General features: G+C 38.7%; 1 pseudogene; it reads right to left on the reverse strand.

Annotated features, from left to right (window-relative positions):
- Nucleotides 1-1,038: 1,038 nt before the first annotated feature.
- LOC105715680 (alpha-endosulfine-like) overlaps nucleotides 1,039-13,405 on the reverse strand; it is a 35,515-nt pseudogene continuing 23,148 nt past the window's right edge.

The following is a 13,405-nucleotide window of genomic DNA, read 5'->3' on the forward strand; positions in this document are numbered from 1 at the left end:
AAGCTTTTGTTTTTGTGTTTTAGCAATTTTCCTGAACTTTCCAGAAAGACAATAAAATTATGTACAATTGGTAGCTTTATCTCCTCCTTTCTAATATTTATAACTCTAATTTCTTCCTTTTGTCTAATAGTCAGGCTAGGACACCCAGTTCGATATTAAATAATGATGGTTATAGTGAATATTCTTGACTTTAATGCAACTTGTTCTAGTGTTTCACCATTAGGCATAATCCTAGTATTGGTGCTGAAGCAGGTATATTTTATTATGTCATAAATATATCCATCTATTTCTATTTTAAATTTTTCATCAAAAATGAAATTTGAGTGTCATAAAATATTTTTGGGGGGGTTGGGTTTTTCATGGGTTTTTGTTTTGTTTCTTTTATTTCAAATACTGAAAAATTTCTTTGGGCTCTGTGGGGTTCCCCACGCTCACGGCGCCTTTCTCCCACACTCACTTCCTTTCTCTCCACAGCAAATCTATTTCAAGGACAGTACTTTTTAAAATGATTAACGTTGAGTTCTCAACTTGCTCTGCAGAACTAGAGGACCTGTTTGCATCTGTTCGTGTGGATGGAGTTTCTTTTATCTGACACCAGGTCTCCAGCCACACTGAAACACGGCATTTATCCACAGAGCTCAGCTAGAACCCTACCCTTATCTTCAGTCTACTCCACTTCCTTTCCCTCGCGCCTACGCCACACAGCCACATGGTTAAGGAGGAGGATGGTTCAGGAATGTTTTTACCAACTCCAAGCCCTATTTCCTATTCCTCCATATCTTTCCCACCCCATCCTCTCAACCCCACCGCCACCCCCAGGATTTCATTGAGATTTCTCCCAACTGTTATTTGGAAAAAGGTAAAACAAAAAAGGTTCAAGGTTTTGGTGCTCAGCCCAAGGGGCTCCATGTGCTGGGACACCGACGGGCAGGGGCTTCTGCCTCTCCAGCCCGCACCAGAGCCACCTCCTGATCCCTGGCTGCAAAAGCAGGGCTCAGAAGGTGGCTCGGGTGTGGGCTGGCGAGGAGGGGGGCAGCATCATTCAACCTGGCCACGGGCAAGCTTGCTGGGAGGAGCGAGGACTTTCTCTGGGGCAGATCCTGCGGGGTGGGGATGTGGTCACCAGTCACCAGGTTCTTGTCTGGTTCTGCACTTGGCAGCTGCTTATTCTTCACATTGGCTTTGACCATGTCGTAGTCTCCTGAGACAAAGTACTTTTGCCCTTCCTGGAGTCTCTTCATGAGGAAGTCCGAGCCTCCAGGCTTTTGTCCTAGGCTTGGGTATTTGGCCTTTAGCTTTGCCTTTTCAGCTCTCTCCGGGAGAATACCTTCTTTCTCCTGCGTGTCCTGCTTCTCGCCGGTCTCCTCCGCAGGGTTCTCTTCTCCTTGTTTCTGGGACAAGGCGGGACTGGGGCTGTGGAGTGCAGGGGCCCGGAAAGGCAACCAGCAACCGGAGAAGGGAAGGGAGAAGGGAACGGGGACAGCCTGCGCCGCTGCTTTGGCTCCTGTCACTAGGGTTGCTCCATAAAATATTCTATATTATCTTTGAAGATACTAAAAATGCTTTCTCACTCTTTTAGAATTAGGTTTGGTAAATTATATCTTCCCCCCCAAATTGTCACTTTAATCTAGATTTTCAAATTTATTTGAATGGGATTGAGAATTGAACAAAGTAATCTCATAAGATTACTTGCATGTCCTTTTTGTGTATGATTATTTTCTAGTAATTTCTTATTTAGAGTATTTGTGCTTTTTTCCCTTCTTGACTGAATTAGATACAAGTGTATCTACTTTTCCCCCCAAAGAACTAACAAATCATTTTATTTATCAGTTCTACCATCTTCTGATTCCTAATTACAAACCCATCCCTCACCCTCCACTTTTTTTTTTACATTAATGCCTTTCCTGTGCTTAATGTGGGTTAATTTGCTGCTTTCCTAGGCCTGTAATGTCTCTCTTCCCTTTCCCTGCTAGCATTCTACTCATATTTCTGCAACTCAGTTCAGAAAATAACTTCTCTGACACCTTCGTCAGAGGCAGTCATGCCTTATCTTTGTTTACATGGCATCTGTGCACATTTAATCTGCACCATCTTTTATATTTTATCTTAATTATCTCTATAGCTATCTTCTCTAACATACTGCTTGTAATATAATAGGACTCAAGAAATGTGTGATAATGAATCAATAATATAATAATCTCAATGGGCATGTATAATGCTTACCTTTCTTATTCATCATTTTGATCTACAGCTAGGATCTTAAATAGCTGAAAATTCAGTGAAATAAATTAGAGACAATGGACCATGAAGATCATTCTTCTCAGAGAAGTTCTTCATGTTACGCATCAGTGACTTCCTAATATAGCTTCCTACTTCTGAAGAAATTGAACTGAATTATGCTAGTTTATAACAACAGAAAAGACATCAAACTGTGGATCTGCTTATTCAAAGTAGACTGAATTTTATCAGACTATTTCTCAACAAATAAAGTATTTATAATTATGAATTCTCTTTGGACCAATTTTCTTGGAAAAAAATACATATATATATATATATATATATATGTATTTTTTTTTTGAGACGGAGTCTTGCTCTGTCGCCAGGCTGGAGTGCAGTGGCGCAATCTTGGCTCACTGCGACCTCCGCCTCCTGGGTTCAAGCGATTCTTCCACCTAGCCTCCCGAGTAGCTGGGACTACAGGCACATGCCACCACATCCGGCTAATTTTTGTATTTTTAGTAGAGAGGGGATTTCACCATGTTGGCCAGGATGGTCTTGATCTCTTGACCTCGTGATTCGCCTGCCTTGGCCTCCCAAATTGCTGGGATTACAGGAGTGAGCCACCACGCCCAGCCTCTTTAAATATATTTTTGTATTGAAGGCCATTCTTTGCTGCAAGTGAATCAGACTCCACCACTGATCTGATTTAATGTACTTCATAAAAACTTCTCTGTCCTTAGTCTACCTTTTTAAATTCAGCTCATTGAGGGTCCCAAATGTAGTTTGAGATAAATTCCTTTGACTAAAGATTACTTTTATCTCTCAAAATGGAAAGCTTTTGGAAAACAACACACACTATCAAAGAATCAAAAAATAAATATACAAATTCTGTGATGATTAAATTTATTTGACTCTTTTCATAAAGTCTCTGGTTAACTAGGTCTTAAGAAAGAAAAATTAAGCAGTATATTGAGCAAAAGACATTGGAAAAGGAAAGGCTGAGGGAATGAAAGTTTTCTTGCCCTACAGATTTGCCCATCGCTATCGTTTTTAGCCCTATAGACCAAGCATTGCATTAATGTAAAGACCAGGACATCCAGCACATATTGCTTAATACTCAGAAATCAATACAGCATCTATTTATTCAAATTAACAAATATTTATTAAATGGCTACTGTGTGTCAGGCACTGTTCTAGGTGCTTGGGATACATCTGTGAACCAAACATATTTTTATTCATGTCCTGTTGGAGCTCATATTCATCTGGGAAAAGTCAAATAATAAATAGTAATGATAATAAATAAACAATTTATAGGCTGATTGTGGTGGCCTATAACCCCAAGAGTCTGAGGCTGCAGCCTAGGTGACAGAGACAGATCCTGTCTCTTAAAAATAAATAAATAAATAAGAGAGAGAGAGAGAAACAGAGAGAGAGAGAGAGAGAGACTGGGCTTTGTGGCTCATGCCTGTAATCCCAGTACTTTGGGAGGCTGAGGCCAGGAGTCCAAGGTGGCAGTGAGCTATGATTGCACACTGCACTCTTATCTTAGGCAACAGAGTTAGATCCTATCTCAAAACAAAACAAAACAAATTTATAAATAGTTTTTTTGGAGGGTGGTGAGTGCTATGGAAAAATGGAGCCATTTAAAGGGAGGATCACACAATTTAAGTGGAGAATCAAGCATACCAGAGGTGGGGCAGGTTGCCATTTTAAATGAGATTGTCATAGCAAGCCTCACTGAGTAGGTACATTTGAGCAAAAATGTTTAAGTGTTAAGGCAGTTGACCATGTGACTATCCAGAAAATATAGTATTTTTAGTGCAAAGGCATAAGGGGGGGGACATGCTTGGCATGTTCAAGAAGCACAGGGAGGCCAGTGTGGTCAGAAATGAGTAAGGAAGGTAAAGAGTAGAGAAAGGAGATGAGATCAGAGAGATACTGGGGTGAGGGGTAGAGAGGATGGACTTGTAGGCATTGACTTTTACCCTGAGTGTGATATGAAATCATTGGAAAGCTTTAAGCAGAGGACTGATGTAATCTGACTTATGCTTACTCCGGCTCTCTATAAAGAGTAAACTGCAGTAAGGCAAGAGTAGATCAGGTAAGAAATTGCTGCAGTAATTTCAGTAAAAATAATGGCTTCTGAACTGGAATGGGACCATAGGAAGTAGTAAGTGACCTGGTATATTTTGAAGGTAGAGGCAACAGGATTAGGTTGACGGCAGACGAGTTAGGTGTGGGATATAAGAGAAAGAGAAGAAAAAAGGTTAACTCCAGAAATTTGGCCTGGAATCATTATTTAATGACAAGATAAAGACTGAAAGTAGAAAACTTTAGGGGGAGAAAACTACAAGTCCCATTTGGGAAGTGTTAAGTATGAGGTATCTGTTAGCCATTCAAATGGAGGTTTTTCAGTTAGGAATTTAGCGTATAAGTCTGAAGTTCAAGAAAAAAGTCTGGGCTAGAGACAAAAATTTGAGAATCTATGACATAGAGATGGAAGGTAACTTCACAAGACTGGCTGAGGATGGCAAGGAAGGGAATGTAGATGAGAAGAGAAAGAATTCAACTCTGAAGAACTTCAACATTGAGCATTTGGAGAGAAGAGGAGAAGTAAGAGGACACCCAAATAGCAGCAACCAGTGGCATGGGAGGAAAACCAAGAGAGTATAGAGTCCTTGAAACCAAGAGAAAAAGTATATCTAGAACAAGCTTGTCCAACTCGTGGCCCATGGTTTGCATGTAGCCCAAGACAGCTTTGAATACAGCCAACATAAATTCATAAATGTTCTTAAAACATCATGAGATTTTTTTTTTTTTGCCATTTAGCTCATCAGCTATTGTTAGTGTTAGTGGATTTATGTGTGGCCCAAGACAATTCTTTTTTCAATGTGGCCAAGGGAAGCCAAAACATTGGATACCCCTGGATCTAGAAGGAAGAAGACCTTAACTGTGTCAGATGCAGCTGGTATGTCAAGTAAGATGAATCCTGAGAATGGAGCATGGCATTCAGCAGCATGATGTCATTGGTAACCACAGCAACAGTGGATCCATGAAAGGACCAAAATCCTGATGGGAGGGGGTTTAGGAAGTAGAGGAAGACACTGAGTATAGGCAACTATTTCATAGAAGTAGCTACAATTGCTATGTCTGCTTTACGAGTCCCAGAGAGATTTTGTACCCACCAAGTTCATATAATAATAGCCAGGGGAGCTGAGTTTGTTTGAATCCAGAATCTGCTCTTTGTGCTACTATCCCATACTAGCTGCAATCTGCCCTCCTCACAGACATAATAATTCAGTGGAAGAAGAAGCATAGACTAGAATTTTCCATTTATTTCTTGTTTTTTGTGTTTTCCCACCAAAAGTTCAGACAAGTGTCCCTACAACCTTCCATGGAATAAGTTCTCTCACTTTCCACTTTATCTTTCCTGGGCCGCCTTCTTACTTTGATTATGGAACCATTTATCATTTATCCTATCTCATCTGATACTCTCCTCTTTAGGAAAAAAAAAAAAACTCCTGGCTAGGTGTGGTGGCTCACTCCTGTATTCCCAGCATTTTGGGAAGCCAAGACAAGAGAATTGCTTGAGCCCAGGAGTTCAAGACCAGACTGGGCAACATCAGGAGACGCTATCTCTACAAAAAAATTTAAAAAATTAAAAAACAAAATCCCTTGATTACTTCTATTCCAAGTTACCATATTCACAGTTTCCACTTCACTGAATCCCAATTTCATTTCCCACTGACCTAAGAATCAATGTCCTTCAGTCTATTTCCACCACCCAGTAGACTTTGTCTACTAAAACCCGTAGCGAGTCCACCACTGATTCTGCTTGGGAGGTAACACACCTCATGTAGTTGGAAGATAGAGTGAAGAATCTTTGTGTGCATGTATGTGGGTTGAGGGCAAAGGGAGTGGCAGGCAAGCTGAGAACCAAGAGGGAAATCAAAATCCCAGAGAAAGTTAGGTTTACTGTGACCTCCCTAGCAGGGTTGGCAGAAAATGGGTCCAAGTGTGGGGACAAACAATATGGTCCCTAGTGTGACAAAGACATGTATTGGAAAATAGTTTCACATCACAAGGCTTGCAGGTTTACAATGCAGGGATGGGGAGTGAGTTGGATAATCACAGACAGGCCAATTACATGGCAAGGAAGATCGCAAGAATGAGCCCACAAGCACAGATGACTTGGTACAAAGTGCTCTGCTTTTATTTCTTGCCTTATGGCATGACTTCAAGTAGCTATGGCCTAGTTGTTTGATAAAACACTCCCCAAACCTTTCTAACTGGAGATTCCTTGTCACAGTGACAAGCTCAAAGTAAATTGAACTTCTGTTCTACAATGTACTCTGTTTTGTATCACTTGAAATGCTGATTTCTTCACAGGAATTATTATCCTTTATGGACATGATGGTCCTAGTCATAGCATACTACTCAGAAATTCATTATTGATTTGTGAATTTTTCAGCCTGTTTCTGCATACGCTGATCTCTTCCCTTGTATATTGCCTGCCCTAGCTTCATGAAAGCTCATGACTCATGAACTTCTGAGTCATGCTCTGAAGTTATGTGAATTAGTCTTAATTTAGTACTTTCCAGTTATCAGTATAAGCCCTGCCTGCTGAGAGCTTTGTTTCGTCTTCCTTCCTAGCACTTGGAGTTCTCTTAATTGGTAGTTGATAACTTCCACAGTGAGTATTTTACATGAGGCAGTAAAAGTTGGCCCGATGGCAAACAAAAAGAACAAAATAAATTGGCACTGAGAGGAAATTGTACTGTGTAAGGCACTAATACCCAGAAAAGCCAAGATTTTGTAGATAAAAAGTTTCTTGTTTACATCATTATAAAGTAATTAAGGTCACCTTCTAACAGCTGATCACAAATGAAGATGACAACTCTAGAGAACTTAATAAATAAGAGTGGGGAGATAGAATAATTTATTCTCTTATGGCAAAGTAACAGGAGAAACTTTGTTCATTCATAGCTATATGTGTCAATGAGATTAAATTATTGTACCAGAGAGGAAGCATTAGATTAAATAAGTGGATAACATGCATGCACCAAGTGTTCCTACAATTGGGGCCCCAGGTGGAATATAATCTGAGATTATAACATCATTTTATGTCTTCACACAGTATAGTGTCTAGAAGCCTTTAGGAACTAATAGCATCTGAGAACCAGAGAAACATGCCAATGAATGAATGATCGGGTTTAGGAAACACGTAGACAATGATCCACGAATTCACTTCTGTGTTAGAACAGACAGCAACTCATTTCACTGTTAAGGAGTTTAGAAGAAGCATCTTGAAAGAGTGCCTATCATTTCCTTTTTTTCTTTATTTGTAGAGACGAGGCCTCACTTGTTGCCCAGATGGGTCTCAAACACCTGACTTCAAGTGATCCTCCCATCTTGGCCTCCTAATGTGCTGAGATTACAGGATGGACCACAGTGCCCAGCATTTTCTTTTTTTCTTCACTGCTCTAGATGTATTTAACTTTCACGGGTTTTCTGTGGGCATGTTTTTTTTTTGAGACAGAGTCTCACTCTGACATCCAGGACTAAGTGCAGTGGCATGATCACAGATCACTGTGGTCTTGACCTCGCAGGCTAGAGCACTCCTCCCACCTCAGCCTCCTGAGTAGCTAGGACCAAAGGCATGTGCCACCACCCCCAGCTAATTTTTTTTATTTTTTGTAGAGATGGTTCTCACTATGTGTCTGGGCTTGTATCAAACGCTTAGCCTCAAGCAGTCCTCCCACCTCAGCTTCCCAAATGGCTGGGATTACAGGTGTGAGCCACCACACCTTGTCAGTGGTCATTTTTTTAGAAAAGAAAATTTGATTTTCAATGTTTCACACATTTTTAAGTTTTGTAAGTAAAAAAGTCTTTAAATCCTGGGAATTCTACAATCTCTTACTCATTCATGATCTTTTTTTTTCCCTTTAGAGACAGGATCTGGCTCTGTTTCCCAGGCTAGAGTAAGAGTGGCACAATCATAGCTTGCTACAGCCTCAAACTCCTAGGTTCAAGGTGTCCTTCTGCCCCAGCCTCCTGAGTAAGCATACATCACAACACCTGGCTAATTTGTTTTGTTTTGTTTTGGTAGAGATGATCTCACTATGTTACCCTGTCTAGTCTCGGCCTCTTGGCTTCAAGTGATCCTTCCACCTTGGCCTTCCAAAGTGCTAGCATTACAGCATGAGCCACCAAACACAACCCGTTCATAATAGTTTTACACAAAGTTAATACTTTATTGTTCACTCCCAGTGGATAATCTAGACTTAATTTTTATTTGATGTTGTAATGTATTATGCTTCTCCTTCAGAAAATTCATTTACTTTTGGTCTATATCAAGATATTAATGAAAGAAGGCCAAATGTTTCTTAGCATCCGGGATTAAGTGCATATGCAGTTCTGTCTTTATATATTACAGATGCGACTATAAATCAGAAGTAGATTGCTGTCCAATAGGTATGCATTACATTACATTGGAGTTTAACAAAATGTACCTATTTCTCTTTCCTTTCTTCTTCCTTCCCTTTACTTTTTTCTTTAAAAATATTCATGAAGTCACCATGATTGTCTATGTATTGTCTGAGGTGTCATAAATAAAGTGCTAAGCAAGAAAGACAAACATATCCCTTGCTCTCCTGGACCTTAGCATCTAGAGAGATAGCTGATTATTGTTTGTTTGGTTTTTTCCTGAGGCAGGTCTTGCTTTGTTGCCTAGGCTGGATTTCAGTGGTGCAATCATGGCTCACTGCAGCCTCGAACTCTTGGGAGATATAGCTGAGTATTGAAGAAATCTCTATATAATGGCAATTGTCACTGTCATGATAGAAAATATAAAGAGTTATGTATATTAATTTATGAGTCAGGCTTCCCTGAGAGAACAGCATAGCTAGACCTGAAGTATAAGGAGAATATAAGGGAGGAGATTTGGGGGTGGATACATTCCAAGCTGAAGTTAATACAGTGGTCAGGATTGTGAACAAGCATGGGAGGCTCTGTCCTTCCCTTGAACCCAAACCTGGAGATGCCACAAAGTTAGAAAGGACTTTGATGGATCCTGGAACTCAAATCAAAGACTAAAAAGCCCATGGAGAACCAGAAGGTAAGTCAAACCCCACAGGACCTAGAGGAAAGCTTCGTAGTTCTGTGCTTCTCTTGCTTCACATTTACTGGCCAACTCACTCTCACTGCTTACTCTGCCATACTTGATTCAAGGGGTAGGCAGGAAACATAAGCTCCAGACCAGCACCAACCAGGGAAGTCAGTTCATCTAGGGACCATAGGACTCTGAGTAGGAAGTATAGAATAACCACCTAATGCAGGACTAAATGGGCTTCTTATCACCATCACTTAATCCCTACTTAGTAGCTACGAGAGAAAGAAGCAACCACCAGAAAAGAGCAGGTTGGGAGAAATAAAGGCAGGTTATAGAATGCAAAATCAGAGGCTCTTTCCCCTATGGTAGCCACCCTCTAACACACATGTACACTTTCATCAAGAGGAGTGTCAGCTAGAATCCAAGTCATCATCCCTCCCTTTAGGTAAATATCACCAGTCAAGGAAGATGTTGATTCCACAAATATGAACACACGGGAAAACACCAACATCTGAGGAGTACAAATGCAAGCTCTGTGAAAAAAAGACTCAACCTATCCATGAGAAAGCAAAACTAATGGATCCGATTGAATAAGACTAAATAAGACTTAATGGTTCTTAAGAGTCATAAGATTAAAATACTCATAATAACACCTTTATCAAGGAGAGAGAGAATGTTGAAAACATCAAGCAGTTAAGAAGATCTAAGTAGAGATATTAGCATGAAAAATATAATGTTGAAATAAAGGATTTAGCTGGGCATGGTGGCTCATGCCTGTAATCCCAGCACTTTGGGAGGCCTAGGTGGGAGGATTACTTGAGCTTAGCCTGGACAACATAGTGAGACTCCATCCCTACTTGGGAGGCTGAGGTGGGAGGATCGTTTGAGTCCATAAAGTAGAGGCTGCACTGAGCCATAATTGCAGCACTGCACTCCAAGCTGGGTGACAGTGAGGCCCCATTTCAAAAAGAAAAAAATAAAATAAATAAATAAATGAAGAACTTAATATCTTAGGGAGGTTGAGAAAAGAACGTATCAGAAATGATTTCACCCAAAGTTTGCAAGTGACTCATCTGGTTAATATTGAGAGTCCTATACAAACAGATTTTTTCTATTCATTGAATTGATTTTAGATAAGGTATTTAAGAAATCCTCAAACCTTTCTCTATGGCTCATTTTTTAGTGGAAAAAAATAGGTAATTTTATATAAAAAGCATTTTTTGTAAATAACACAAATAGTACATAAATACATGATTACTGTATAAACTTCAACAAAGAAGTCTGTAGAAGAAAAATAAAATTTTCACCTCAACATCATTCTCAACATAAAGTTTGCTTTTCCTTTTCTTTAACATAAATAGGGCAACATCATGGTATTCTTTTGCTTTTTTCATTAAAAATTATGTATTTTAAATACATCTCTCATATATACATATTTCTGTGTATTTATAGCTCATCTTTTCTTTTTTTAAATTAGCTTTTTCTTGTGTCTTTATTTTATAATTTTGAAAGTATTCATGGTTATATGCTTATTATGAAAAAATCAAACAACACAAAAGTGTGTGTAAAGCAAAGTCAAAATCCCCTTTCATCTCTTTATCCATTTATCCATTTACACACACACACGTCAATACATGAATATGTGCATGCATGTATGTATATATTTTCACTGCTGTGAATTTGGGGACTAGGAAGATAAAAAGTAAGCTTCCACACCAGATAGGTGCAGTAGAAAGACGTTGGTTTCCATTTCATGCTATTATATAAGTTTAATCTCTTATAGTTTGAATATAAACAGAATCAGATGATATGTATGACCCCGTAATTTACTGGTTGACTGGGTAGTATTTCTTGGCAACTATCTCAGGTGGGCATATGGAACTAACTTATGCTACTAATGAACGAAAATTCTCAGGTTTACCATTCCAACAAAGATAGCATCTAGGTATTTTACCAGAGCTATATGGAACTATATTAGCTTGATCTTTATTCTAAAGATAACCACTTGTTTACTGGAAAATTTTTTTCCTGAATGAACAGTAATAATACTGTGTCTGGAACAAACAGTAGCAAACCGTATACAGTACTGTAGTATTTCTTTCCTTGGAATTTATGGAATTTATTAATATCACATTCCATCCTCAGGCAACTCTTGACCGCTCCAAATATTGTAGTTTAAAAACTAAAATGAAATATACTAGAATTTCAAGAAATTATTAGAGAATTTTCTACCAAAGAAAATTAAAGAACATACAGGGAATTTTACAAACACAGAAAAACACATAGTTATGATAATCATTTGATTTTAATAGTCACTACAATTCAGAAGCAGTCTTCCTTTTTATTCCTATTATTTTTATTGAAATAATCTGGCTTTTCTGTTGAATATGTCTCTGGTTTAGTTTAATAATTTAGTTAATTAATAATGACCTACTGGTTTGTTTTTCCAGAAATTTTACTAGTATAGTCAGGAAGTTTTCTAGAATCACTGGAAAAATCTGAAGATACAATGTTATTTCAGTTTGGTTCTTCAAACATAGGTTTTCATTCTTTTTAATACTGGGCATTAAACAAGCCAAAGTTTGTTACACTTAATAAATCTCGTCCTATTCAAAAAAATTCAAAAATTTTACAGAGAACTTTTTTCAATTACTATTTTTCCATTACTTTATATTCTAAGATATAATGACAAAGGGAAAAAAGAAGAAACAAAACTATAAAATGGAGTCAGGCACAGTAGCTCATGCCTATATTCCCAGCACTTTGAGAGGCAGAGGCAGGAGGATCGCTTGAGCTCAGGAGATTGAGACCAGCCTGGGCAACATAGTGAGACCTCATCTTTAATAAAATTAAAAAAAAAATAATAATAATGGGCATGGTAGCACACACCTGTAGTTCCAGCTACCTGGGGGGCTGAGGTGAGCATATGGCTTGAGCCCAGGAAGCCAAGGCTGCAGTGATCCCTGATCATGTCACTACACTCCAGCCTAGGTGACAGAGCAAGGCCCTGTCTCAAAAACAAACCAACAAAAAACAAACCAACAAAAAACTATAAAATGTAAAGATAGGGAAATGGAGAGTTTCATGTGCAGTTCAGTGTGAATAATATCTAATAAAGGACAGAAAATACTGCTACTAACAAATGATTAAGCAAAAGTTAAATTAATCCTGTGTTCATATTGCCTTTATTCAAAACAAAATAATTATTCCTCCTCTCTTTTCTCCAGTTGAATATTCCACTATAGTTACCTTTGTGTTGTCATTGCTACTAAATCTGGGTCCTTACGAAGAGGGTAAATCTCTTATTCCTCTTTATCTTATCACAATGGGACACACAGAGCACCTAGTATTCAACACATTATTAGTTGAGTTAATGAAGTAGAAAATTTATTTTTTTTCTTAGTATCATCTTCAGGTTGGGACAAGAAAATGAACATGATTTTATTTTGCAACATATTTCTCCTGGGTAGTAAAAGGATTTGTGGTTCTTCTAATTGTTTGTGCGTATAATGCCACGTAGAAAGAAAAGATGCCAGGCACAGTGGGTCATGCCTGTAACTGCAACACTTTGAGAGACCAAGGCGGGAGGATCGCTTGAGCCCAGAGTTCAAAACCAGCATGGGAAACAGAGTGAGAACTCATACAAAAGCTAAAATTTTAGCAGAGGGTGGTGGTGCATGCCTGTAGTCCCAGCTACTCAGGAGACTGAAGTGGGAGGATTGCTTCAGCCTGGGAGGTTGAGCCCACAGTGAGCCATGATCATGCCACTATGCTCCAACCTGGGCAACAGAGAAAAATCCTGTCTCAAATTTAAAGAAAAAAAAAAAAAAAAAAAAAAAAAAAAACAACTCTCAAGTAATTAGCATCAAACTTCCATTTCCCCTGAGATAGGAGGATTCAATGTTTTTAACTAGTAAAGCCAGGAGTGAGCCAAGCTTTAGATAACAGAAGAATGTTTCCTGTTAACTTAAAACCTGATGCTAAAGAAAGCCAAAGAATAAATGAGATAAAATTTAAGGCTCTTACATTGCCCAGAATGTAGAAAATGTTTAGATTACTTTTGACTTCTGTAAA

Source organism: Aotus nancymaae, unplaced genomic scaffold, assembly GCF_030222135.1.
Source record: "Aotus nancymaae isolate 86718 unplaced genomic scaffold, 86718_ANA_hifiasm-v0.15.2.pri h1tg000040l, whole genome shotgun sequence".
In the NCBI taxonomy this organism is placed as follows: domain Eukaryota; kingdom Metazoa; phylum Chordata; class Mammalia; order Primates; family Aotidae; genus Aotus; species Aotus nancymaae.